Here is a 25,479-nt window from a genome sequence, read left to right as displayed (position 1 = left end):
TCGTTTGTTTAAGGTCAGGCCCATATTAAACCACTGCTTCAAAAACAGGTAAGAGGGAGTGCAGCACAGGCAGTGAGATGCACTCTGTCCTTGCCGGCATTTCAATATATGGGTGGTAGAACATTTGGACTACACAATGATCAGATGGCTGCCTTGGGGTGCTAGAATCTACAGTTTCACAATCAAACCTATGTGCATTCCATGTGGCTGAAGGAACTTTGATGACATTTACCACATTGCCACCCAACCATCCACGACAGAAGGAAAATAACTCTTACTTAAACAACATTGGAGTCATACATTAGTAAACTCAGCTTTGTTGTCTAGGCAACTGAATTACAGAATGATGCAAACAAAATTATCCAATTGCTCCCTTTGGTTGCCTTGGAAACTGACATTTAACATAAGTTATTTAGGTATACATTTCTCTGAGCCTTTGAATTCACTACTACTTGCTTAATTGCCTAAGTGAAAATTGGAGTATCAGATGAAAACTAATGATTACTGGAGTATTGATATATACAAAGAAGCTGAATTCTGTATATATTAAATAATGTTCTAAATGCATTGGAGATGTTATTGCCTCTGTCTCAAAGGATGAGCATGTAAATGTTTAAGTAATAATATCTAAATAGGTTAAAAATTCATGAGTAAGTCAGTACTGAAATGTGTTACTGTTATAATAAACATATGTTAACTTTACTCAACAAATTATCAAGTAACAAATCATTTGAGTATTAGTGCAGTTGATAGGGGTTTCTTCCTCCCAGAAGAAATATGCCCAAACAATATTGATTGATATCTAATAGTTGCCTGCTATTTACCTGTTCCCTTTATCTTCAATCCCATTATGATCCATGTAAAGACCACTGATCAACTGGCAGATGCTTCCTGGTGAGTAATCTCCAGGGTGTGCATACAGGGCAGCCTTTCCTCTGATCAACTCGGGCAGAATTCAGATGGCGTATTAATGATGTTGATGTTGATTTTTGATGTTTAAAACACAATGTGAGATCTCACTTCCCTCACGTTAGGTTCATCATGAAACTGGACACACACAGGTCATTTAGAAAGCTGCATGCTTGTTGTCTCCTACATCATTTATTTTAATATGAATTGTTTTTGTTTATGGTTTTGTAAGTGCACTGTGCATTATTCTTTTGTTTATTTATATACCTATTCAACTTAATATGTGTATACAATACAATAAGCTGTTGTAGGAATCACCCTGGGTGTGGAGTCAGGCACCACATGGAGTTGTTTTCCGGTCATCAATGTGGTTTTAAGGTTCTTTTGAACAGTTGTTTCTTATGCCATAACTAAGGGAGAGCACACCACCTGAAATATGTAGGTGTATCACTGCAATACAATATTTTTAAAGATTTTACAATAAAGTTTAGAATTTTTATAGCCCCTTGACCAACCATTCTTCCTTCAAATATACATATCTGCCCATGGTTTAAGCTGGAGAAAAAAATAATAGCCACAATTTTATATTTTGTTAACAATAGTGGTTATATCGAAATTGCGATTATCAGATTTTTACTAGTGAGCTACATAGTTTCAACAAAAACAGTGTATCTACAACATGGCCCACACATTTATTCTACATAATATCACCATCCCTAATCCCCAATCCCTAAAATGCATCTGCAAATCCCTAATCCTTGATCTTTCTAAACAGACTAAAATTTCTACACACAAATAAATGTTTTACATTATCTTTGAGAGGTCTATAGAGAGGTCATTGTACCCACAAAGCTACACATATGCTTTAAATACACAGTTGTTTTTTGTCTTTATATTGTGGCTAATCTTAAATGTAAACTTTTTTACAAAATCTTTACCATTCATGCAGAATTTTCATGATCTGTTTAGGGAGTTTAGATGCTGTTCTCAATCAATTTTTTAATCGCATCAGTTCTTTCTACACTCTTTAAAAAAAAAATCTAGAATTATAGTTGCCTTTTTCAAAAATATTGGTGTTCAACGCAAATGTTTGGCATCAGTCATGTAAACTAGAAATTAGCAAATTTCTTAAAAAATCGATTTGACCAAGTCACAGAATTCAAAATCTGAATTAATTTCTCATGAATCAATGCTATTTTAAAGTGCCAGGAGTATATATGTGCATTTCAATCAATGGGGCACATGCAACAGTTCAGTCTGCACTATATGCGTTTTGCCTGTGTAGTGTGCAAAGGGCACTAGATTCAGGATTTCTGGAGCCCACTTTTCATTAATCTGGCGCCCTCTCCACTGGTCCAACAGAGTGCAACACTATTTTTTGGTGCACCTTTAACAAGGGACGTGCAACACAATTCTGTCAGCCACAAAGCCCTTAGTAGTCATTGGTCACGGAGTCCTATGTAGCAATAATCAGTGTTTCATCATGGGATCTAAACAGACAGGTAGTAAATTTTAACCAGACAAGTTTCATAGTTTATACGGTTGAAAATAGACACTTGTCCATCAAGTTCAAACAAGGAAGGGAAGGGATTCGTTGAGGAAGGGATTTAGGGGAAACATTTCTATATAACATAACCATCAATGTTATTTAGGTGTAAAAAGGCATCTAGACCCTTCTTGAAGCTCTCTGCTGTCCCTGCTGTGACCAGAGCCTGAGGCAGGCTATTCCACAAATTGACAGTTCTCACAGTAAAAAAGCCCTGTCGCCTCTGGTGATTAAATCTTGATTTCTCCAGATGGAGACAGTGGCCTCTCGTCTTTTGATTTGATTTAAGCTGAAACAACTTACCACCATATTTTTTGTATGGACCATTCATATTCTTAAATAAATTAATCATGTCCCCCGTAGTTGTCTCTTTTCCAGACTAAATAAATCTAGTTTACGGAACCAAAAAATTGTGTTAGAGCTCAACTCTCAAGATGTCCCAATAGTACAGTCTCATATGGTACTCTCACCACATCCGCAGCAGGTTGAAAATAAAAGAGTTTCCCGGTGATTCCACCCGCCCCTCTGTATGCGTCCCGTATCAGGCTTCCACTGTGCACCTTGTTCAGTTTGAAGTGTCCTATTGTTAGAGATTTTTATCTAGGGCCTAACCGCCCTTACTTCATGTTGTACAATGACTTTCAAATTAACCCTTTCATGGTTGTCCTGGTACCAGGAACTTGAACATAAAACCAAGACACATCAGTCTCTTAGTTATGTATAGATCTTCTCCCCCCTTTATTTTACAGCTGCATGTATAAAAAAACAGAAAAATCAGCATTGGTAGGCGTGACAAGGAGATAAGGTCCTTGGATGCTATAGGCTTAGTTTAAATGTACTACAACCGCTCTCTAATACATTTTACAAAAAATTAATTAATTGTGCTCAGTTCTCAGGGACCTTGTAAACAGATAAACGATATTGTTTATATTATCAAAGCTGCAAAAAGTACTGAGAATGTCTCCAGAAGCTTCTTGATAACCATAACAAGAGATAAACAATGCTAGAGAACAAGATAAGAAGGAGAACAATTATGTATAACAAGTGTCAAGGAGAAATCCTTACAGGCAGATCTTAAATTTAAAAAAACTGAAGTTTGAATTTTGAATTTAACTGGACAATGCTTTGACCCCCAGCGTGACCCCTGGCTAATACTTAAAATGGTGGACAGTAGTCAAGATGGCGTCCAAAACCAGTGCGATCTCCTTAACACCGATGTTCACTGGAAAACCTATACTAGGAGCGGACACACAAATAGTGCGGATCACCGGGATAAAGGGTAAAAGAATTTATTGTCTCATACTCACAAACATGGATTAAAATCGCGCGTATCTAGTATAAAACTGGTGTCAAACATCTCGCTCGACCTAGGTTTCGCCCTTTTCTGCTTCTAGTTGTTTTAATCTTTCCACTGAGACCCTCCATAGCCCTTATCATTTTTGTAACTCTACGTTGAACCCTCTCCAGCTCCAGGGCATCCTTTGTGTGGACCGGTGCCAAGAACTTGGACAGCGTATTCCATATTCCAATGCCTTGTACAGTGATAATATTACATCCTTATCCCTAGAGTCCATACCACTTTTGATACATGACAAGATCCTACTGGCTTTAGAGGCAGCTGATTGACATAGCATGTTGTTATTCAATTTATGATCTACTAGTACCTCCAGGTCCTTCTCAACAAGGGACTCTCCCAGATTTAAAGTGATTGACTTTTTCAATTTTACATTTATGTTTTTTGCTCCCCACCTTCAAAAATGGCTAACTTTTACATTTTTCACAGAGATACATGGATCATATTTTTACATAACAAAATATAATTTCTAGTGATGGCATTTCATATTCCATGCCATGTACTGGGAAGCGGAAAACATCCAAATGCAGTGAAATTGATGAAACAACGCATTTGCATCATATTTTTGTGGGCTTCGTCTTTACAGCTTTCACTATGTGCTCCACTATGGCAACTCCCCTTTATGGCTTTATTAGGTTTTCATAGATATTTTAAAAATTGTAAACTTTTGTATGAAATAAAAAATGTCGGAAGACCCGAGGCTACCATGGAGACGGATCGCCCCCCCCCCCCCGATGACGTCACGGGGAGCGGAGATCCCAGGTAAGATGGCGGTTCCCATGCCCCGCTATCTTTTTGAGACTGCCGGCAGCCATCGCTGTAAAAACCCCCGCCATCGGTGCTAGCCCGTGAGCCCTCTCCATGCAGCGTGACCCGACCGTGAATACACAGCTGGCGGTCGCGATTACCGGCGTATAAGACGACCTCAGACTAGACAGAAGATTTTTCTGTCTTCAAAAGTCGTCTTATACGCCGGAATATACGGTAGTTATATTATGAATTAATTAGGAAGATTTTAATCCAAATAAGGATTCCAAGACAAAAATCAAGGACATAACGTGAGGCACTTGTATCTTAAGTATGGCTTTGTCCATCCGTTGTGTTTTTTTGGCTTTTCAGATGTATCTTAGAGGTTTTTCCTTATTGGTACATATTTAGTCTTTAGTGAATTTGACATTTTAAAACAAAAGTCTCCAAAAGTCACAATCAGTTCTAAACTCATTTCTATGCATAGTCAGGGGTAGCCTTAGATTCGAGCAAAATGTGCAACTTTTTTGTGACTTTTTAAAAAAACATAACTTTCACATTTGTAATCAGGTGATAACTAAGAGGACACTGCAGAAAACTAGGCAATGGTGAACTTTGAAGAGAGTCTGACATAGCAAAATAAATCGCAAATGAGCACATGCACCATGAAAAGCCTCAAAAATGAAAGAAAAAGGCAAGCAAAATGTTTGATACATGTGCCCCTTTGTCTCATAATCATCCTTTTACACAAGGGCACTAGTACTCTGCACCCCCTACTTTCTCAGGCTTTCTACAATTAAAGGGGTTGTCCATTTTCAGCAAACAATTGATTGAAAAGTTATGACATTTTTTTTTCTGCATCAGTTCCTTAATGTTTTCTAGATCTCTGCTTGTTAAAATTCAACAGGAAGCTTTAGTGTTTTTTTCCTGGCCCATTTTCATGTTTTTGAAGTTGAGTATATTTCTCTGTTATAAAGTGAGCTGCTGATATCTGACAAATACAAGTCATTTACAATCAAATATTTATTAGAGCCACGACAAACTTGTGTTTTATAGATGTAGATAGGATTTCTTCCAACCCTGTTGTCTGTTGCAGTATTTATTTCACATTACACATATATCATTTAATCTCAGCAAATAATCTGATATTAAGTATTGATATCCCAGAGGAAGCAGGAGTATGTACACTGTGTGTTTGTGCCTGCTGAATCTCTGATGAGCTGTAAAGTGCTGTGTAAATCATATAGCTGAGAGAAAATGGTTGTCATAGAAACAAGATAGACCAATCAGCAGCCTTGGCTCTCCTGAGACAACTAATTTATGCCGCAGATAGAGCAGGTGGCTAGATTACAGTGTGGCAGACTGCTTGGAAAAAGCTCAGACTACAGATCTTTTACCATTATTTCTCAAGTCTTTTCGTTTTAGAATTATAATCGTTGGCTTTTTATTTTTATGTGTAAGGTAAAGTAACTGGCAATAATGCAATAGGCATGCACAACTGATAAATTATCAAGCAATAATTTTACGTATATGTAAGTGTATTGTAAGGGATTAGGCGATGGAAAACATGCTACTGCAGGCTCACTACAATGAACATAGGGGCGTATTTATCAGGGCCTATGCGTCTTGTGCATTAATAATTGCAAATGCTGGCTTATTGCTAGCACTTGAGATTATAGGGGCAAGCTAGACAGAATAGTGATATATTGGGGGGCATTTATTATTGGCTTTCAAACAGAAAACTCTTGCTGCGCCTGATGTACCATATTTATGAAGTGTTGGCACCACACTATTGATGCATTTCCAACACCCACCTCTTATTCTTATATTGTTGCACTGATACTGATACTTTTCAGGCGCAGCTAATTTTCCAACTCGTTTTTTGCTGCAGTTTATGGCGCACATTTAGACCAGTTAATTCTACTTCACCTTCGTGAACGGGGAGACAGTTCTAAACCTTTTTGTTCATGCACAAATTGATTAAACCCTTGTGCAAGAAACTTACATCCCACGGAAATTACAGTAATAGCCTGCACCACCCTGCGACCAGAGTGGTAAGTTCCTGCCATTGTATCCCCCTCCACTGACTTGTTAATAAATAAGTTATATAAATATAAAATGAAGGGGTTTAATGACGGGGGTGGGGTGATCAGTGGAGAATATAATTAAAGAACATTTATCACCAGGATTGTCATTTTTACCTGGAGACAGGTTCCAATAGCCTATGCTATGCTGATTTTAAAAATGCATTTGTCAGCATTTTGAATAATTTCAGTAGTCAATAATAGTTTATTTCATGTTACTTGGTTCCCAGGTTGTAATTCCTGAGGGGGGGGGGCAGCTGCAGCCTATTTGGGCCTGTGTAAGTGTCCTTCACACTCATCCAACTCCCTCACTCCTCCACACTTCATGTCAGGCGGAGGAGAGGGGGGATGATGTGAAGGAGAGGAAGAATGCATGAGGAAACATAGGCGCACAGGCTGCACTTGCCCTCCTGCTCCAGGATTCACCCCACACTTTAAGTGTGATATATATTGATAAATGATAAAGAATGAAACATATAGCATTTTCTCATTTATACAGCTCCCAATGTTTTTAAGAGGAGCGTGACCATGTGAAGAGAAACAGTGTATTTGGAGCCGATATAAAAAATTAATCATTTGAAATGAACATGAATCTAAATTTGAATGTGCTATTAAAATCACATTCAACAGTGGACATTTAGGTAAACATTTCTGGCACATTGTAAGAAATTGCAATTATTTTCCTACTTACACCATTTGATGTAAAGGGATTTGAAGGGGGCCGCACTACAGTAGTTAAGAATCAGAAAATTTCAATATACAAACATTTAATCATAAAATGGATAGGCTACTGGGGATGCAAAGTTGGGTTGTTTACATTTCTCAATTTGTAGAATGTCCATTCATTAACTGATAATTTCTTTAAACTTTTAGATTTCCTTACAATTGATAAATAAATAATGCATATTTTAAACTTTGTAATATATTCATTAAGTAAAGCAGCTTTTTGTGCCTTTTTTCTGTTCTTCTTTCTACTGTAGTGAGCAGCGTATCTGAAGTCATGTCCATAGCAAAGAGAAAACAGGTTAAAGATTAACTCCTTCCATATCTAGAGAATATATCTGCAACACCCCTGCCAACACATGGGATAGGTAGGTGTTGCGAATATGTCCTTCTCCATGCCAATAGCTATCTAGTGAGATTGATTATCTTACTAGGAGGTCTGTAGCATGTGAAACTTAGTAATTGCAGCTTGAAGCCACTGCCTGGTAAGGCAAGAGTTAACTGGTGAAATGCTAATAACCAATAATATTCTTTGTACCATTGTAAAGGACTTGGAAGGTGGTTGGAGGATGCTGCCACCTGAAAAGGGTAGTTTAAAAACCCCTGGTGGGCGCAAACACATGAGCACACCTCATAGTCAGAGTGAGAGACTCCATTTTGGAGCAGATATGAGTGCCAGTAAGCAGAGTGAAAAGCAGGTCCAGTGGGCAGCTCCTGCAGAAATGCCATCCAGAGAAACTACCAGGAAGCAGAGGTGCCTCATGCTACTGCCTGACACCCTTGAGGCAAGTCAGGAAACTTAGTCCCAAAGCAGAGGTTCACCATCCAGACTCAGATCCATCTTAACCAGCCCAGCCTAAAGTTATTGACAGGATGTGAGCAATCCTTTCTTCGGACCAACTATCTCCTACTGGTTTTCCAGCCTGTTGAATCTGCTACTACTGTTAAGTTTTTTGCCTGTCGTTGAATTAAGAACTGTAAATTGATTTGCACAATGTGCCTCCGTGTAATCCTTGGATCAGGCTCCTTCACCATCATGGGTCCCCCATCCTCCATCCAGGGACTTCTACATACACCTCAGGGGTTGCCCCAGGGAGAAACCTATAGCATCAGCCTCTAAATTCTTATTTATTGCACACACCACCTGCTGGAGACTTTCCAGGCTGTAGGTCCATCCTCCAGTCCCAATACCATGCATTGTGACCATAGTGTGCCCAAGGTCCTATAAGCCAGCCACTCCAGTATTCTGAAGCCCAGCTGTCTACAGCCACCAAAGAATGGTTAGGCCCTGGGAGGATGTTGCATATACATTGATGATACAGCTCTTTAAGGATTGATTATACAGCTCTTTAGGGATTGTTTGTAAAGAGTAACATCATTAGAGGCAGGCAGGATTAATCTACAATCAGATCTACATCTGGAACTTTTTATGCATTATGAGATTTTTCTGGGACTTTTTGAAAAAAAAAACCCAGAAAGTAAACCATAAGAACATTTTTTATTTTAACGAAAAATAAAAAGGAAAACCAATGATGAAAGACCTGCAATATGTGCATCGCATCCTTTAGTTAGATTCATTCCAACCAATGTCATACAGTGGGTTAAATTTCATTTACTATATTGCTGTTGACTTTGTTTACAATTAACCCCTTCCCGCTCTGCGTCCGATATATCGGACGCTGAGTGCAGTGACTTAGCGCTCAGAGTCCGATATATCGGACGCAGAGCTGATGCCGGTTCAGCTCAAGATCTGAGCCGTACCGGCATCGGAAAGCAAGGGGTGCCGGCTGTAACATAGAGTGGGCTCCGATCGCGGGTGCTTGACCCGTTAAATGCCGCGGTCAGCGCGACCGCGGCATCTTAAATGCCTCTGGGGGGTCTTTCCCCCACGATCGGACCCCCCCCCCCAAACCCGAATTTGGGGGGAACCAATCGTTGCTGTGGCATCACTGGGATCCGATCTGGACCCCAGTGTTGCCTGCAAGAACTGCCAGTAAGATGGCATCTATGATGTCATCTTGCTGGCACAGTGCCTGCCTATGCATGTGAATAGGCTGACACTGCTAATACCCGGCAATACATTAGTATTGCAGAATATTATCATGAACAAGCAATCTGATGATTGCTTGTTCATGTCCCATGCTGTAAAAAGTGAAAAAGTAAAAAAAAAAAAGTTAAATCAATAAAAAATAATAAAAGAAATCAATAAAAATGCCCAAAAGCCCCAAAACATATAAAGAGACATATAACGCAAAAAAAGAAGACGGCAATACAAAAGAAAAAATATTCATGTATGGTATCCCCGTAATCGTATTGAGCCGTAAAATAAAGATAACATGATTATTAGGCTAAATGGTGAACACCAAAAAAAAAAAAGAGTAAAAAATCCAGTACAGAATTGATGCTTTTCTACTCCTGCCCTCAAAAAAAAAGTTCCTACATTTTCAACAATAGCCTAAATTTTATAGCCTACAAAAGGGGCTAATGAGCAAACTAAAATCCTGGCAGTTGCAGGGCGCTCCTTCCCTTCTCCGCCTCGCTGTGCCCCCATTAAACAAGAAACAACCACATGTTGGGGTCTCTGTACTCAGGAGAAATGTAGAACAAATTGTATGGTGGGTTTTTTCTTTATCTTTTGGAAATGTTTAGATTTTAGGCCTAAATGAACGTACACTCACCGGCCACTTTATTAGGTACACCATGCTAGTAACGGGTTGGACCCCCTTTTGCCTTCAAAACTGCCTCAATTCTTCGTGGCATAGATTCAACAAGGTGCTGGAAGCATTCCTCAGAGATTTTGGTCCATATTGACATGATGGCATCACAAAGTTGCCGCAGATTTGTCGGCTGCACATCCATGATGCGAATCTCCCGTTCCACCACAAAGATGCTCTATTGGATTGAGATCTGGTGACTGTGGAGGCCATTTGAGTACAGTGAACTCATTGTCATGTTCAAGAAACCAGTCTGAGATGATTCCAGCTTTATGACATGGCGCATTATCCTGCTGAAAGTAGCCATCAGATGTTGGGTACATTGTGGTCATAAAGGGATGGACATGGTCAGCAACAATACTCAGGTAGGCTGTGGCATTGCAACGATGCTCAATTGGTACCAAGGGGCCCAAAGAGTGCCAAGAAAATATGCCCCACACCATGACACCACCACCACCAGCCTGAACCGTTGATACAAGGCAGGATGGATCCATGCTTTCATGTTGTTGATGCCAAATTCTGACCCTACCATCCGAATGTCACAGCAGAAATCGAGACTCATCAGACCAGGCAACGTTTTTCCAATCTTATACTGTCCAATTTCGATGAGCTTGTGCAAATTGTAGCCTCAGTTTCCTGTTCTTAGCTGAAAGGAGTGGCACCCGGTGTGGTCTTCTGCTGCTGTAGCCCATCTGCCTCAAAGTTTGACATACTGTGCGTTCAGAGATGCTCTTCTGCCTACCTTGGTTGTAACGGGTGGCGATTTGAGTCACTGTTGCCTTTCTATCAGCTCGAACCAGTCTGCCCATTCTCCTCTGACCTTTGGCATCAACAAGGCATTTCCGCCCACAGAACTGCCGCTCACTGGATGTTTTTTCTTTTTCGGACCATTCTCTGTAAACCCTAGAGATGGTTGTGCTTGAAAATCCCAGTAGATCAGCAGTTTCTGAAATACTCAGACCAGCCCTTCTGGCATCAACAACCATGCCACGTTCAAAGGCACTCAAATCACCTTTCTTCCCCATACTGATGCTCAGTTTGAACTGCAGGAGATTGTCTTGACCATGTCTACATGCCTAAATGCACTGAGTTGCCGCCATGTGATTGGCTGATTAGAAATTAAGTGTTGGACGAGCAGTTGGACAGGTGTACCTAATAAAGTGGCCGGTGAGTGTATAACCGGCACAATTTGACCATTCTAAATTTCACCTTCATTTTGATTCAATTACTATGAAGATCTCAAGGGGTTAACACTCTTCGTAAAAGTCGTTTCTGATAGTTTGAGGGGTGCAAATTTGAAAATGGGTTGGTTACATAGGGGATTTTGATGCTAAATATGTAAAATTTCATTCAAAACTGTATTTATCCCCAAAATAGTCAATTCTGAAAATCCGGAAAAGCGATATTCGATTTGTAAGCCATGTGACATCAAAATAAATTGTCCAGACATTTCAAAAATTATGAAAATGTAAAGTACACAAATGGGAAATGTTATTCAGTAATGTTATTCAGCAATTCACTGTTTTGATAAGTAACAGTGTTCAAAAGTTATAACCATATAAAGCGACGCATGTCAGAATCCAAAAAAATCAGGCTGAGCCTTAAGCTAGAAAATGGCTGCCTCCTTAAGGGGTTAAAGTTGTATTAGAATTTTTTCTATTGATAAATGCTAATGGAAAAAGATAGGATCCTCCCAATTTAAACTTCCTGATGAAACAAATACCCATTCGGTTCCTATGATATAGTTTGTTACAGATTATAAGGCTGAGTAGCATAAATGTGTGCATTTACAAAGAGTGAGTTTCTCCGTTTCTGGCTCATTGGATTACAATTTGCTTTATGTTTCTCACAAAATTAGATCCAGGTATTTTCCCAAGATTTATATGTTGACATTTTCCTTAACAGATGCTAAGGAGCATTAATTATTTCCAATAAACTTATTTGAAACACCTTATGTTTGTTACTGGTGTTTTTAAAAGGAAAAAATGTTCCACAATTCACTAAATCTATCAATCAATATATTTATCGGTGAAGGCCCTAGTTGTTGAGTGCATGTGGAGGTTTCTGTCATGGGTGCTCACGCAACCCATATCGTGGGCTCAGTCGTGCCTCTTTCCCCCCGCTTGCGCGGCGCCCCTTCTCCTTACCTGTACCGGCTCCTGTCTCCGCTTCCTCAGCCATGGGCAGCTTCAATAAGATTAAAGGGCCAGCGCACGGTTAATTGTCGTTGGCCATTTCTGAGAAAACCATTTAAGCCTGCCTCTCCCTGCACAGCCTGCCGGATCTTTGTGCTATATCCCTTGGAGTAAGCTTGTATTGGTGCCCAGTGCCCGTGTATTGACTTCCCAATGTAACCTCGGACCTGTTCCAGTTAATTCTCCTCTGCTGCCTGCCCTGACCTTCTGCTCTGCCTTTGACCCTGAACTTTTGCCGCCTGTCTTGCCCTCCTGCCTGGCTGCCACCGCGGACAAGCATCTGTGGAACCACCTGGTGGTGCCATGCCGTGGCAAGTCCAACTCACTCTGGTGCAGTGGGCTATGGTGAAAACCAGGAGCCACTTAGACTCTGGTCCCAGGTGTCGGCTTACCTCATCGTCCGCAGTGGTCCAGTGGGTGCACTACCCCTGGAGCCTGACAATTTCAGTTAACATAAAGAAATTATTATTACAGGGTATAGAACAAGTAGAGACATGGGTGCCCATTTCTTACCCGGTCCCTGGGAGTTCCCAAAAGTGCATTGTCCGACAGCGTGTCACTTCCATGCTCAGGTCCGCCGAAATTCAGCATCATCTTCCCAGTGTATGTAAGTGCATTGGATGCGACACAATTTGAATGTTGAATCCCGCGCTGAGTCCGAATCAGTAGGATCTTCCAATGGAAGGTTGAACTGAATGTCACTGGTTGTCTCCAGATCGCAGATGCAGAGTTCACAACCTGCATCCACTGCAACTGGACTACATTTCATATGTCTCAAATAGATGGTAGATGTAAGTCCCAATTTTGGGATGTGCACCTTTCTTGAGAACTGAGGAACACTGACCTCCATCCCGCACCCATGCTGAATAGAATAATTGCTGCAAATACATGCCAATTCTGGTGGACACACATGCATCCCAGAAGTGGGATCCACTTTATTAATATTTTTATTGTCAAGTTCTGCCCCTGATCACACAACCTCAGGTTCTCTAATGACTAATAAAATTCACAAAATGAGCTCAAAGAAATCACACCAAGGAAAAAGTATGGTAAAATATATCAATCTGTGTGGAGAAGCTTTGCCATGAAAGGCTAGGCAGATTTGAGATGCTTTATTTGCTTCACAAAGGATTATACAGAACTTTCAGTGAAGCAGGACCTGGCTTTGGTTAGTTAAAGATAAGAAGTAATGTCCATAGTTCATTGGTTAGAAAATTATCACATGGGCATGCCTGAAACAAAAGCTCTGTTTTCCTTTGAGTGGGTGGTTTTGTAAATCAGCCAAAGCCCACTTTCTTTCCACTACACAGGAGTGTGTTATCAATCTTCATCCATAGTTGAGCGTCTTCTTAGTTTTCTGCAAGCATATAAAATAAAAAACATTTTCATTAAACATATAACAATACTTCACATCATCGCAAATTCCGTGGATGTGTCATAAATAGTTAAGATGGAAATACCCCTTTAAGCGAGAACACTAAGTCTTTCTCCGCAAATTGGACACACGCAGCCCATAGCGTACTTTGCAATTAAGAGACTATGTTCCCTTTATGTCTGAAGTATGTTTTTTATAGCTTTTATTTTTGCAAAATATGTTTCTATTCTTAGACAAAACATATCCAGTATAAATATACTATACTTATTTTTTTTATAATAAACCATGATTAAACATTTCAATTTTGTTACATGCTAAAATATGAATGACTTAAATATATTAGGTTTAATGTATCATAATTTGGTCATTAAAAAGAAGTGAGCATGAATTAACATTTTTAATGGATTTAGACCATTATAGTTTGAACAAGAACATCTGCTCAGTGTTTTAGGTCTCACAGTGCTGATACAAGAGATCCAACTGGGAGCACTGCTTGTATGAAGTAGGTGACCTGTGATCACAGTATGTGTTTTCCCTTAACAAGCAAATAAGTTAATGCATTAGTGTAATAGTATTATGGCATTATTCAATCACATTTTACGTCTTGTGTGGCTTTTGTTCTATTTCTCTATACAGTATTATAAAAAAAACATTCTCTTTGATAACTTCTCAAAAACAGATATTGGAAAACAAATTATTTTGTATAAGTAATCAAACTAAAATAATAAAATATTAGATTCATTAAAGGTTAAATGAGGGGGGCAGCAAATGATCTCTTCCTTATGCTAATTACAGTGATTTAATTCACATCCTAGCATCATCAAAATTGTTTTATTAGACTATATGCATATAATGGTTGTAATCCTTAATAAGGCCCCTTCCACACTTGCGTTGCAGTTCACATCAGAGACTGATCAGGGTTTGGTCAGTGAAAAACTGACATTTTGCATCAGAGTGCAATCAATTTTCAGTCAGCGTTTGTTCAGTGTCTCAGTTTTTCATGCCCATTTTCAATGCAATTTCAATGCGTTTTTCATGCGCAGATAATGCGCGTGAAATGGACTCAGGACTGAGCTCTATCTTTTCTATGGCAATTGATGCGTGAACTTGCATTGCACTTGCAAGTGTCTCAGAGTGCAATGCGTTTTTGATGCATCTCCATAGACTTGTATGGTGCATTTTTCACGCGTGTGACTTGCAAAAAAATCTCTTGAACGAGCAACTTTTGGAGTGCCAGGATCTTTTCTGTTTATGTTTTATTATACTGTAATGCAAAGGCATGTCAGTGCATTGAATGTGCCAAGAGACATCAACAGCTCCTGATGTCAACCTAATGTCATTGTTCTAGCCAGAAAACAAAGCCTGGCAAGCAGAATATAAACAATGGTCCTGGAAGCCGCAATTAAAACTGATTTTAAAAAAGGTCAAATAAATAGCAATAAAGGACCTTTCAAATGGTAAGAATTTAGTTGGGGCCAGAGACCCTAAATAAATGGCACATAAATCTTTATACACACCAAGAAATGCCAAGAGTAATTCCTACAGCTTTGGTTTGACAAATTAGCACTTTAGATTTCTGTACCTTTTTTTAATAAAATTATATACATAAACATACATACCAGCATTATCACAGTATATATATTTTTCAAGATCTATTTAGTATATTGAATGGTGAGGTAGGACACTGATATTAGACACTGGTTGCTGTCAGTGTTCCCTGCAGTCCTAAGTTGTCTCTCATCAAACTTATGCCTTTATGGTCTACACAATGGGGCTTATTTACTAAGGGTCCGTGGCTGCACTTTTGTCAGTTTTTATGATGTTTTTGGGATTTGCGCAGCACACAATCAGTGATTGGCACAGCTGCACTGGCTTTCTTGTGACAGAATTCGGGGGGGGGGGATTCAGACTGAGCACGGGATTTAACTTTCAAATTTTGTCGCAAAATCAAGCAATTACATGCACCGGGAAGAAGAAGGTGAACTCCGTGAGTGTGTCAAAGCAATCACACCCATATAAATGTCTCTTTTTATTCTGTAGCCATAATTTTCAGAACTTTTTAGACCCTAAACCCTGACATCACTACTTTCCCTAGTTGGCCAAAAAACAGACCCTAAGAAGGCATCTGTCCTCATCCTTCATAGTACCATGTGTCTTATTTTCCCCTTCTTTTCTCTATGTTTATCAGGGGATGCAGATATGGTGGAGGTACAGTCTATATAGCCCCTTTTTCATGCAGATGGTCCTTACACATGGTGACTTTCTCTTTGCAGGACTTGTTCCTCTGTGTCACACACCTTTCTCAGGTTGCGGATTCTTCAGGCTTGATCCTGTACTGTACTCCATCTCCATTTAAGGCAAAATGGATAGAGATGAACATGACAGCTTAGTTCCTAGCATATCAGAATTATCGGTCTGAGGGACATAAACTTGTATGGTCACATCGCAGCATCTTTCTGGAAGTCACCCTTCCCCACCCCCTCATCTGTCAAATAAAACTAAGTATCATATGTGCATTTTGTCAACCCAACAATCCATGCACAGATAAGCCATTGAGGGTTTCTGCTACAGCAAATATAATTATAAATCCATTATATTTAACCTCCTGTGTCACTTATTTGTACCAATATCAGTAAATAGACACGATTTTGTCATTTTAAAGTATGTAAAGCATAAAGCGTGAGCTATAGCACATATCATTATTTTCCTGGTGTACCAAATATATATTGTAAAACTATTGTAAAATAGTTTGTAAATAGTTTGTGCATACAATAGTATGTAAAATAATGCAAAAATATTGTGATTCCTTCAGTAGGAGACTTATGACTTGCGGATGGGCTCGACCAGTTTTGGATTCTGGAAGGTATCCTTAGCTGGATGCACTCGCTCCCATACCGGAGAGAAGATCTTTGGCGGTTGTCGTGGGTCTCTGTTCACAAGAAAGAAGGATCGTGAACGCCTACTACCTTGAATTCCTTACCGGGAGGTACTGTGTTTGACTGACTTTCTTTATCCCGATTAATCTGGAAGATTGTTGACAGCAGAGGGGGATTCTTCTTTTTATGGTTTTTTATCCTTATGCTTAAAACTGACATAAGTTTTTACCCTTTCAAGCTCCTTTCTTCTGTAGTTCTAATTGTATAGGTGGCCATTGTGCACATTCTTTGAGATCCAGGTGTGTTGAGTAGTTGTTTAATTGTTATTTTTCAGTGTCACTGAATTCACAGACCTCTTTAAAAAGCATCTAAAGCCTGATTAAATGGAGTAAAATGTGTGGTGATGCCCCCCAGTACGTTATGGTAGGATAGATGGATGCTACGATAAAAACTCTGGTATCATCGGGTGAAAAACGTAATAGAGATATAAGAGCAATTCTGCACCTGGTCCAGGGCAGGTGCAAAGGATTTTTTTTTTTCATGGACCCAATTTTAACATGTAAATTGGAATTATTTCACATGCTTTAACTGTTTAACATTTTGCACAGTAACCTCTTGTCAAAATTTTAAAAATTCTTTATTTTGTTTACATTTTTTATTGGTTACTTGTAAGGGTGAGGTCACATGTAATTAGTTTCAAAATGCTTTATAGATGCAATTAAACTGATACAACATTTGCGTTTACATTGTGTTAAATGTGTTAACAATGTGTTAACATTGTGTTTACTATGCATTTTGTAAATTCAAATGCTAACAGTAATGTAATTAGGAAAATCCACTCTCCTCAACTGTTGTAATGGGTTTCAAAATGCATTAAAAATGCAACATGTTAAATCCCAAATTAACAGTAGTGTCCACTCCTGTATATAACCCCCTCACGTGACTTGTGTCCATGTGGATTTGAGACATTTGCAACAAAAAGTCTCAAAAATAAGGCAACATTTGCGCCTGCCAGGAGAGGAAAAACTGAACATGTATCACAAGTAAAAAGACATGATCATACATAAGGTGCAAAAAAGAACTGCCAAATGTCTCTAAAAGGCACCTCAGAGAGACCAAACTATGATACATGTGCCCCAATATAATAAATGCATATACTGTATTTTTGGGACTATAAGATATAGGGCGCACCCCAGATTTAGACTTCCAAAAAAAGGAAAAATATATTTTACACCAATTAAAATATCCCTGTTGGTCGCACTAAAGCACAGCACACACAGACATACATTTACAGAGCTCTGCATCATCCATCCACATTCACACTCAGCTCTGCATCATCCATCCACATACACACTCAGCTCTGCATCATCCATCCACATACACACTCATCTCTGCATCATCCATCCACATACACACTCAGCCCTGCATCATCCATCCACATACACACTCAGTACTGCATCATCCATCCACATACACAGCTCAGCTATACAAACACATACTTCCCCCATTCCTCTTCTTCTCACCCTGTCCCAGTGCAGCATGGCAGTATGAGACCTGTGGTGATGTAAGAAGCATGTGATCAGTAACATGATTCTGACATCACTGCAGGTCCTGTACCTGTAGGAAGAGAGCTGTACGGAGGTTCCTCTCTGGGAGATCGGATGCAGATCTATATCAGGGCATCACCCGATCTCCCTTAGGCCCCTTCTACACTAGCGAGTGTGATGCGATGAACTCGCATCACACTCGCAACGCAAGCTGCCGGGAACGCACGGCCCGAACGCTGCACCGCAGGAGTGAACTCAGCATGTCAGTTCACTCCCGCGGTGCAGCGTTCGGGCCGTGCGTTCCCGGCAGCTTGCGTTGCGAGTGTGATGCGAGTTCATCGCATCACACTCGCTAGTGTAGAAGGGGCCTTACAGCAGTCAGGAGGGTCTGGCAGTGCTGGATCCTCCTGACCTCCTGTCTATAAGACGCAGGCACTTTTTAGCAAGATTTTTTCTTGCTAAAAAGTGTGTCTTATCGTCCAAAAAAATACGGTAGTTCCCAAAAATATTTGGAAGTAATAGATGGAGTATACAGTTCTCAATAGTAAAAGAAGATAAGATTCTATATATAGAAAGTCACATGCGTGTAAAAAGTTTACAGCAAATATTGCATGCTGAATCGATCAACGGATCAACACATCCCAACAAGCTGGTTGTAAGGTGCTTACACAATACCACTCTCTGTAGATTTTCAAGAATGTTCTTTAGTTCCACTCTTAAGTCTCGGCGTGTATACATCGGTGTTAGCCTCTCCAAGCTCCTGTTCCCTCATCGGCATTTATAATCGAGGCTTATTATCCAGTAAATTGAATCAAGGCTTAGGCTTCACGCACATGCGCTATTGAGACTTTGACGGTCTGCTGAGTGCTGTAGTTCGGATTTCTCCGGTCTTGTTCTGTTTAGTAGGGTGGTTTGTATAGCTATTGTGTGGGTTACAGAGATAGTACGGTGTATATATACCTCTTATATTTATTCTTGTATAATCGGTATATATTCTTGTCAAGTAGTAGATGAACTAAATTAAAAAGCTGGACGCATTTTGGAACTTCCTCCAATGTTTTTTGACATTTTTAATTAAACAAATTTAATTGTGCTAGGATCTTTTCCATAGTGAGGTATTTTAGATATAGATATATATGGTACAATATTCTATATGTTCACAATTTAGTGTGGGTCCCACTATAGAACTGTATAGAATTGTACAGAATATATTATATGAATGGTGATTTTACAGTGATTTTATACATATTTTGTACTTTTTTACTTCTTTACTTTTTTACTCCTTGATTTTGGTGTTGCATGATATATCATTATAACTCTATTAAAACTTGATAAAGTATGCTGTCAATATTACTGACAATATCCCCACCGGACCACTGACATTCTGTGACTGACACTACACATGCTGATGCTCTTACACACTAGTAGGGTGGTCAGTAACAGACATTAGTAGTAGTACCTTACCAGTTATGGTCTTCAATCAGGAAGAGAAGTTCATTCATTTCTCCCGGCCATGACTTATAACTGTTGAATTCATCGCCGGGTGTCTTCAGTTCAGTTCCACACTGTGCCCATAAAAATACAGCAGTCACTTACAGTATAATGTAATCTGGATAACACTGTGGTCCTAAATAGTTTACATCCCAAACTACCCAATTTAATATACAGTCCCCTAATAACTTAGTAGATTGTTCCACACTAATAAATGAATATTTATAAAACCACCCTAATAAACTTATATATAGCCCCAATTACATTAAATATAGTCCACCAAGTAAATTATATACAGAACCAAATATACAGCCCTCTTCCCCCCGTGTAATTAAAATCTGGCCCCCATAGACAGAACCCCCCATTTTAATTATAAACAGTACCCCATGAAAGTATTACTCATAAATTCCCCTATATACAACCTTCCCAGTTAAGTTATATACAGAAACCCCCAGTTCTTACAGACACAGAAGCAAATGATAGAAGTCAGGCATTACAGACTTGCCAGCGTCTGCTCAAATCCCCCACAGCTGTTCTGCCCCCCTTCCGGGGTTTACATCTACCATTTGAGCTGTGACTTTCGTCCCACCTCATGGCAGATTATTCCAAGCACAAACACGCTTCCATTTTAATAGCCATGCTTTCGCATGCACCTGGAGGACTAGACCGGTTATGTACCACACACTAAACACACATCAGTACAAGACATGCAAGTTCTAATTCATGTATATCAAATCAATTAGACAATAACCGATCAACCCTGCTACAGTATCCTTTCATCCTATGAGGGTGCGGTCACACGTCGCTTTTAACACATGCGTTTAAAAATGCATGCCAACAGCTGAAGAGAGATTTGCCTAATTAAACAGCTGTTAACTCTTGCTTTTACAAAACGCAAATGTCAACACTTGCGTTAACACATGCATTAACAAACACATGCGTTAACACAATGTTAACACATGCATTAACGGTTGCGTTCAGCTGTTGCAATGCGTTTTTTAAACGCGACGTGTGACCCCACTCTGAAAGTATCATGCTTGAATTCTCAGAATGAGCATGTATTTTACAAATGTTTACAAAGAAAGACTTGAGGGAAGAGTGCTGAATTGTACACACTTGTAGAACAGGACTTAAAATTGCCACTTACCGCCAGATTCCTCCATAGTAGACCCACCCACCGGATTCCTAAGTTCACAACAATTTGGTGTTTAAATAAATTATGGACAATATATATATAGAATAGAATAATATATATAGATTACCTTCTCCTCTATCTCTTTAACCCCTTAAGGACGCAGCCTATTTGTACCTTAAGGTTAGGTCCTGTTTTAAAATATCTGACCAGTGTCTCTTCCTGTGGCAATAACTTTTCAACACTTTAAGATATCCCTGTGATTTAGCGATTGTTTTCTATTGAGACATTGTAGTTAATGTAAGTAGTATCATTTCTCTGATCAGTTCCTTTTTTGGGGAAAAAAAATCTATAATTTAGAAAAAATTTGAAACGTTTTCAACGTTTCAAATGTTCTACTTTTTAGACAAAAAGTGATACCACAAATATTTTTTGTTAAAACCTTTTGGAATTTTTTTTGTATATATTTCCATAATTTGTTATACGTTTCCTTTATTTAATGGATGTTAGAAGGTTTATAGTTTTAGTAGCAAGTTCTTAAATTTTCAAGAGATTTGAAAAACGCTAAATTTCTGGTGACCAATTGAATTAGGAAGTGCCCTATAAAGGCTTATGTACTCTAACACCATTTTATGAAGCTAACATCTCAAAATATTCATATTTTTTGTACCAGTACAATAGAAACCCTTCAAAAAATGACCCCATTTTGGAAAGGGCACCCCTCAAAGAATGTATCTAGGGTTTCAACCCCTAAAATGCTGGCTCAAAAGTGAATGGTGCAGAGTAAAAATTTCATTGTTTTCATTATTGTGCCATTGAAGTGACAAATAAAATCAGCCCAACTCATGTCACAGGGGACAAACAGCCCAAAAATCTTTCTGTGGCTTATTCTGGGCATGGAAATATCCCATATGTGGCAATAATCTGCAGTATGGAGACACAGCAGGGCTCAAAATAGAATTGCTGCCACTTGGAGCACATGCATTTTACATATTTTTTTCTATTTGGCATCATGAAGCATTTGTAGATGCCAATAGGGGCCAGCACAGTAGAAACCCCTAAGAACTGTTGGGCAGGTACTGGGGAATTGAAGTCTCCCTTTAAAATGCACCAGCGACTCGTCTATGGCCACATGTTGTTTGGGGGTATATGCCTGGGCAAACTTGGCTCTAATATGGGCCTGACCTTAAACAAACGATCATAACTGGGGTCATCTCTGGGTGGGCACTGAGTGTTGTTGGCGTAATCCAAATTTCTTATGGATGACTTCAAAGCGCATCTTGCTCATCGCCATGCGGAGCATAGGGGTGTGGTACAGAATGTCTGTGCTCCAGTTGTCCCTGATTGATGGCTTCTTTAAAAGCCCCACAAGAAGTATTGTGCCCCGAAACTTCTCCATCCCTGCTGCAGTGACAGGGGTCCATCTGTTGGGTTGGCCATAAAATGAAGTGGGGTTTTGGGCAATATGTTGTGTCTGGACTACAATTATTGTGTGCAAGAGAAAAAAGTCGTCCAGTTCGGACGTATATACCCAATTGTCAGTAAAAATTAACTTTTATTGGTGCATATAAAAATAAAGAAGTGAAGAGCTGGGTACAATTTCATGCAACGCAACATGTAGTTTAAAATTAACAGTAAGTGATTTATTACAGTTTCGAAGTAGTATTGGGTAGGAAGGTGACCTTTGTTTTTTCGTGTTTCTGGTCAGAGAGCTATTCCATATAGTCACTGTTGTCGTGTGACCTGCTCAATACACGAAAACTAGTGTTTTTACCCCCTAATCAGGAGTTCATATACTCCAATTATCAGGTGTTGATGTGCAGGGCTGTTTCTATTATTTTTTGATACTCTATAGGGGGTACATCAGTCCTCCCTAAGATCCCCCCAGCGTATTATGAGGAGGTTTACATGATTAAATTCAATAGCTCCTCATCAAAATACTTAAAAAAGCTCTACAGCTCTGAGCCCTGCCGTGTCAAATTCAATTCCAGGTTGGCCCTAAAAGTCCTGAGGGGTATAGTGTCTCATCTCTCTTTCTAAGTGTCAGATACTAGTTCAATGTTCAGAAGGTAAATGAAAGTGTATATACACCTATATCCTGATAAACTAACCATATTGTCAGCACACAACACTACAGGGATCATAATCTGTCTGCTTAGAGAGTCCCCACCCACACTCTGGAATATTACACTGACCATCAATGAGTTATAGGAGCTAAAACAGCAATAAAACTGAGTAAAATTGTAAAGTGAGGCGTTAAAAATGATCTTTATTGTGTAAACATAACTAGGGGATTGAAATTTGAGAATTCTCTTTCATGGGCAAACACCTTTAAAGACAGAGCACTTTTTATTGTTTTTCCTTGGTAAATTTCCAACATACATAACCAGATAAACCAGAATTTTGTCCAGATGATGATTTACCTCTGATCCGCCTTGTAGTGGCCATAACAAGCACTTCTATATTTGGTGCAGTCAGGGCCTGAGGGGCCAATGCATCAACTGCAGCACTTGAAGTTCCCCCTTCTAGGTTCTCCCTAGAATCTGGGGAAGCTGCCATCACGCCGAAAGCAGAAGATGTTGCTGCAATTTCACAAGAATGTTCTTCCTCCTAAAATTTGTTTGTGAGAGAGTATTGGAATCAGTCGAGTGTATATATAACAAAGATATTAAATAATGACATTAAAAAATAAAAGGTCAAATTATTTAAATAAATTTATTGGTGCAGTTCCATTATGTCTCTCAAGAACTCCCTGTATATACTCCCTATATAAATATTTGCTCTACTTGGAAAGGCCAGAACCACGCTTCCCTTGATTTTGTATATCATGGCGGAGTTGGTCGCAACAGCTATGCCATCTTTTCTGCACATCATTAACTATAAATGTATTTACAAAATAACCATACTTCATACCCAAAAACATTAACCCCCCTAAAAAACACACACTTAGTTTGGCATAATCATTGTGTGTACACTTGGCGAATTCAGGAGGGAACTGTGCCTTAGAAATGTCCTGTCATGCACTCTCCATTTTATTGCTGTCAAGAGTCATTGGCCTTGATGTCCAAGAGTTGAGGACGCTCTGGGATCATTTCTATCAGTTTTTCTAGGTGTCATGGCATCCTTCAAAATCCAGCAGAAGAAGCAGCAGGTTTGATTTAATAGAGTTGATAGGTAAGCATGCATGAAAATTGTTCAATGTGGTTTTTTTTTCATGCACCCAAAGAATGCAATGGTGTTTTTTTCCTCAGACTCGCATCAAAGTAGGACATGGTGTGTGAAAAAATCTGTGATGACAATAACATTGGACTTGCATGAGAAAAACACTCGTGGTCAAGCGGTCTTAGGGTGAGTGGACTTTAATTTAATAATAAATTTGATAATATATGTTTGGACAAGAAATTTGTTACATACACCGCAAACTGTCTAAAACATTTTGCACCACCTTTATTCATGGTTTATTAGAATTTTAAACATGCAGAAGGGGGAATGGCCTCAAATATGACCAACCAGTTTTACCAGTGTTAACTAAGCCAGAAACTAGAAGGTCTACATTTTAACCTAGTCTGTCCAACTTTGCATTGTACAAATTTCAAAACCCTTAGTGGTTATCCAGTGACAAAGATATACCTCACTATACCTTATCTCCCTACACTTATCACTTCACTAATTCAGTGTCATTAAATCTTCTGCCCCCTTTTCATGAAATCAAAGTCATTCCTGTTCCCAGCTCCAGCTACACTTTCAGTTCCACAGAAAAGACTTGTTTACTTTCTATGCTCTCCAGTCGGGCATGAGCAGTCAGCTCCTTGTTCCCTGCTGTGTGGGAAGGGGGGGCTGTATGTTCCTCTGTGTGAAGAAGCTATGCTGACAAGGGGGATTTTGGAAGATGTAATCTTTTAGCAGAATGGGGGCAGCCATCTTGGACTGATGCAGCCGCAGCAGTGAGCTGTGAAGCGACAAGTGAAGGAAAAGAAATTATACAGCCCAGGGTGGTGCGGTAAGGGTGTGTAACGATAACAAATGCAAAAGTTAAAAAAAGGTATATATAGTGGCCGGAAATATAAGAAATATCAGTTTTAAAAATTTGCTAATGAGGCTCTTGGGCTACTGCCTACATCACAGTAGCACCGTCCATCCATAATTAGTCACACCTCTTCAGGTATTTGTACACTCCTGCTCCCTCTGTACTGCCTGAGGACCATGTTATGAAAATGGGCAGTGCTGTTATCCCTTTACTGACCTAGTGACCATCTGGTTCCTCCTCCTGAATTGCCCCTCCCATTCCTAATCACTACAGACCAGTAAGACGCAACCACTTTATCAATGCACTGCAGAAGTGCAAAAACAGATGTGGCATGGTCTGTTGTATTTTATAAGCTGTGGCATATCATTTATATTAAGAGACATGGGTTTTAGTGTTAATGTTTTAAATACCTTTTCACCCTGCTATTATGTAGTCAAAACTAGTTTGCCATGCTACTTATTGTATACCTGGATAGGGGTTACTCAGTTGGGTAGTGGTTGCTCAGTTTATGACTCCTACACCTGATTGATTTGAAATATCCCAAGTAGAAGCTAAGTAGTAGGATACTGCAATGTCAGTCAAGTTAATTTAAAGGGAACCTGTCACTACAATTGCACATATCCAGCCAGTGACAGGTTCCTATAGAGCACTAATAACTGACTGACAATCTTCGTTAAGCTAAAAGTCATTTTGATTACATCTACATAAATCACCTTTTATCTTATATTCCATGTCATCAGAGGGGGGAGGGTGTGCCAT

General features: G+C 39.4%; 2 long non-coding RNA genes across 4 annotated transcripts; one reads left to right on the top strand and one right to left on the bottom strand.

Annotated features, from left to right (window-relative positions):
* Positions 1–7,633: 7,633 nt before the first annotated feature.
* Positions 7,634–24,035, top strand: LOC140134096 (uncharacterized). Its single transcript, XR_011856087.1, has 3 exons — positions 7,634–7,731; positions 16,460–16,633; positions 23,945–24,035. It is a non-coding gene; the product is annotated as an uncharacterized lncRNA (long non-coding RNA).
* LOC140134095 (uncharacterized) lies at positions 13,243–23,507 on the bottom strand. 3 transcript variants are annotated; one of them, XR_011856085.1, is made up of 3 exons: positions 23,117–23,507; positions 19,535–19,635; positions 13,243–13,629 (listed from the first exon to the last, which is right to left on the bottom strand). It is a non-coding gene; the product is annotated as an uncharacterized lncRNA (long non-coding RNA). The 3 variants fall into 3 exon arrangements; XR_011856086.1 differs by lacking the exon at positions 23,117–23,507 and adding an exon at positions 20,313–20,394; XR_011856084.1 differs by lacking the exon at positions 23,117–23,507 and adding an exon at positions 20,024–20,177.
* Positions 24,036–25,479: the final 1,444 nt, after the last annotated feature.

The sequence above is a fragment of the Engystomops pustulosus genome, chromosome 5, assembly GCF_040894005.1.
Source record: "Engystomops pustulosus chromosome 5, aEngPut4.maternal, whole genome shotgun sequence".
Lineage (NCBI taxonomy): Eukaryota > Metazoa > Chordata > Amphibia > Anura > Leptodactylidae > Engystomops > Engystomops pustulosus.
This window is presented reverse-complemented; position numbering and strand designations above follow the sequence as displayed.